The sequence below is a fragment of the Oncorhynchus keta genome, unplaced genomic scaffold, assembly GCF_023373465.1.
Source record: "Oncorhynchus keta strain PuntledgeMale-10-30-2019 unplaced genomic scaffold, Oket_V2 Un_contig_18638_pilon_pilon, whole genome shotgun sequence".
NCBI lineage: Eukaryota > Metazoa > Chordata > Actinopteri > Salmoniformes > Salmonidae > Oncorhynchus > Oncorhynchus keta.
Window position 1 is genome coordinate 12,405 of NW_026281020.1, and position 4,429 is coordinate 16,833.

At 44.3% G+C, this 4,429-nt stretch overlaps 1 long non-coding RNA gene across 1 annotated transcript; it reads right to left on the minus strand.

Moving 5' to 3' along the window:
* Positions 1-847: 847 nt before the first annotated feature.
* LOC127920209 (uncharacterized) lies at positions 848-1,625 on the minus strand. Its single transcript, XR_008105387.1, has 3 exons — positions 1,585-1,625; positions 1,261-1,315; positions 848-873 (listed from the first exon to the last, which is right to left on the minus strand). It is a non-coding gene; the product is annotated as an uncharacterized LOC127920209 (long non-coding RNA).
* Between the last annotated feature and the right edge of the window lie 2,804 nt (positions 1,626-4,429).

Consider the following 4,429-nt stretch of genomic DNA (forward strand, 5'->3'; position numbering starts at 1 on the left):
AAGTATGAATTACAAACAGACATTATACCTGACTAGACTGAACAATGGCATGCTGGTAGAAGTATGAATTACAAACAGACATTATACCTGACTAGACTGAACCATGGCATGCTGGTAGAAGTATGAATTACAAACAGACATTATACCCCATTAGCAAACATGCTAATAGAAGTATGAATTACCAACAGCCATTATACCTGACTGATCCATTAGCATGCTAGTAGAAGTATGAATTACAAACAGACATTATACCTGACTGATCCATTAGCATGCTGGTAGAAGTATGAATTACAAACAGACATTATACCTGACTGATCCATTAGCATGCTCGTAGAAGTATGAATTACAAACAGACATTATACCTGACTGATCCATTAGCAGGCTAGTAGAAGTATGAATTACAAACAGACATTATACCTGACTGATCCATTAGCATGCTAGTAGAAGTATGAATTACAAACAGACATTATACCTGACTGATCCATTAGCATGCTAGTAGAAGTATGAATTACAAACAGACATTATACCTGACTGATCCATTAGCATGCTAGTAGAAGTATGAATTACAAACAGACAGTATCCCTGACTGATCCATTAGCATGCTAGTAGAAGTATGAATTTCAAACAGACATTATACCTGACTGATCCATTAGCATGCTAGTAGAAGTATGAATTACAAACAGACATTATACCTGACTGACTGACCCATGGCATGCTGGTAGAAGTATGAATTACAAACAGACATTATACCTGACTAGACTGAACCATTAGCATGCTGGTAGAAGTATGAATTACAAACAGACATTATACCCCATTAGCAAACTGATCCATTAGCATGCTAATAGAAGTATGAATTACAAACAGCCATTATACCTGACTGATCCATTAGCATGTGCTGGTAGAAGTATGAATTACAAACAGACATTATACCTGACTGAACCATTAGCATGCTAATAGAAGTATGAATTACAAACAGACATTATACCTGACTGATCCATTAGCATGCTAGTAGAAGTATGAATTACAAACAGACATTATACCTGACTGATCTATTAGCATGCTAGTAGAAGTATGAATTACAAACATACATTATACCTGACTGATCCATTAGCATGCTGGTAGAAGTATGAATTACAAACAGACATTATACCTGACTGATCCATTAGCATGCTAGTAGAAGTATGAATTACAAACAGACATTATACCTGACTGACCCATTAGCATGCTAGTAGAAGTATGAATTACAAACAGACAGTATACCTGACTGATCCATTAGCATGCTAGTAGAAGTATGAATTACAAACATACATTATACCTGACTGATCCATGGGCATGCTGGTAGAAGTATGAATTACAAACAGACAGTATACCTGACTGATCCATTAGCATGCTCGTAGAAGTATGAATTACAAACATACATTATACCTGACTGATCCATTAAGTAGAAGTATGAATTACAAACAGACATTATACCTGACTGATCCATTAGCATGCTGGTAGAAGTATGAATTACAAACAGACAGTATACCTAGACTGATCCATTAGCATGCTGGTAGAAGTATGAATTACAAACAGACATTATACCTGACTGATCCATTAGCATGCTAGTAGAAGTATGAATTACAAACAGACATTATACCTGACTGATCCATTAGCATGCTGGTAGAAGTATGAATTACAAACAGACATTATACCTGACTGATCCATTAGCATGCTCGTAGAAGTATGAATTACAAACAACCTACTGTGCACACGTGATATCAGACATTGACGCATTCAGTCTGACATGAATAACCACATGAATCCCTTCCCCTTCATTGAATGTTGCGACCAACACACACCTTCAGATAGGAGCCCCCTGTCGCAGTAAATTACCATGGCAACCGGTAGGGCTAACGGGTATCAACCCCATGGATCCTCTCAGTAATCTTCCATTCCCTTTAATCCCGGTCACGATAATCTGCCTTTACAACGGCCGTGCATTATAGATGCTGTTCTCCACAGCAACATGTATAAAGACTGCAAACTGAGGAGGCAAGGAGCGGAGAGACGTGGTTACCTCTCTGGTGTGAATACCTGACGGTAGATTTATCCCAAGGAGCGGAGAGACGTGGTTACCTCTCTGGTGTGAATACCTGACGGTAGATTTATCCCAAGGAGCGGAGAGGCGTGGTTACCTCTCTGGTGTGAATACCTGACGGTAGATTTATCCCAAGGAGCGGAGAGACGTGGTTACCTCTCTGGTGTGAATACCTGACGGTAGATTTATCCCAAGGAGCGGAGAGGCGTGGTTACCTCTCTGGTGTGAATACCTGACGGTAGATTTATCCCATGGAGCGGAGAGACGTGGTTACCTCTCTGGTGTGAATACCTGACGGTAGATTTATCCCAAGGAGCGGAGAGACGTGGTTACCTCTCTGGTGTGAATACCTGACGGTAGATTTATCCCATGGAGCGGAGAGACGTGGTTACCTCTCTGGTGTGAATACCTGACGGTAGATTTATCCCAAGGAGCGGAGAGGCGTGGTTACCTCTCTGGTGTGAATACCTGACGGTAGATTTATCCCATGGAGCGGAGAGACGTGGTTACCTCTCTGGTGTGAATACCTGACGGTAGATTTATCCCATGGAGCGGAGAGGCGTGGTTACCTCTCTGGTGTGAATACCTGACGGTAGATTTATCCCAAGGAGCGGAGAGGCGTGGTTACCTCTCTGGTGTGAATACCTAACGGTAGATTTATCCCATGGAGCGGAGAGACGTGGTTACCTCTCTGGTGTGAATACCTGACGGTAGATTTATCCCAAGGAGCGGAGAGGCGTGGTTACCTCTCTGGTGTGAATACCTGACGGTAGATTTATCCCATGGAGCGGAGAGACGTGGTTACCTCTCTGGTGTGAATACCTGACGGTAGATGTATCCCATGGAGCGGAGAGACGTGGTTACCTCTCTGGTGTGAATACCTGACGGTAGATTTATCCCAAGGAGCGGAGAGACGTGGTTACCTCTCTGGTGTGAATACCTGACGGTAGATTTATCCCATGGAGCGGAGAGACGTGGTTACCTCTCTGGTGTGAATACCTGACGGTAGATTTATCCCATGGAGCGGAGAGACGTGGTTACCTCTCTGGTGTGAATACCTGACGGTAGATTTATCCCAAGGAGCGGAGAGACGTGGTTACCTCTCTGGTGTGAATACCTGACGGTAGATTTATCCCATGGAGCGGAGAGACGTGGTTACCTCTCTGGTGTGAATACCTGACGGTAGATTTATCCCATGGAGCAGAGAGACGTGGTTACCTCTCTGGTGTGAATACCTGACGGTAGATTTATCCCAAGGAGCGGAGAGACGTGGTTACCTCTCTGGTGTGAATACCTGACGGTAGATTTATCCCAAGGAGCGGAGAGACGTGGTTAACTCTCTGGTGTGAATACCTGATTCTAGATTTTACCTCTGGTGTGAATACCTGACGCTATATTTATCCCATGGAGGGGACAGACATGGCTCAGGGACAGAAGAGGCTCAGGGACAGAAGAGGCTCAGGGACAGAAGAGGCTCAGGGACAGGGACAGACAGAAGAGGCTCAGGGACAGAAGAGGCTCAGGGACAGAAGAGGCTCAGAGACAGAAGAGGCTCAGAGACAGAAGAGGCTCAGAGACAGAAGAGGCTCAGAGACAGAAGAGGCTCAGAGACAGAAGAGGCTCAGAGACAGAAGAGGGACAGGTACAGAATAGGTTTAGAGACAGAAGAGGCTCAGAGACAGAAGAGGCTCAGAGACAGAAGAGTGACAGGTACAGAAGAGGTTTAGAGACAGAAGAGGCTCAGAGACAGAAGAGTGACAGGTATAGAAGAGGTTTAGAGACAGAAGAGGTTTAGAGACAGAAGAGGTTTAGAGACAGAAGAGGCTCAGAGACAGAAGAGGTTCAGAGACAGAAGAGGCTCAGAGACAGAAGAGGCTCAGAGACAGAAGAGGCTCAGAGACAGAAGAGGCTCAGAGACAGAAGAGGCTCAGAGACAGAAGAAGAGGCTCAGAGACAGAAGAGGCTCAGAGACAGAAGAGGCTCAGAGACAGAAGAGGCTCAGAGACAGAAGAGGCTCAGAGACAGAAGAGGCTCAGGAGACAGAAGAGGCTCAGAGACAGAAGAGTGACAGGTACAGAAGAGGTTTAGAGACAGACGAGTGACAGGTACAGAAGAGGTTTAGAGACAGAAGAGTTCCAGGTATAGAAGTGGGACAGGTACAGAAGAGGTTTAGAGACAGAAGAGGCTCAGAGACAGAAGAGTTCCAGGGACAGAAGTGGGACAGGACTTAACTTCAAGCTAGGCGTCCAGGGACAGGGGCAACTTCCTGGGAAACTGGAGGGGCGTAATTCAAATATATAATCATAAATATTATGGATATTAAACATTTAGGAACGTCTAAGTGTCTTA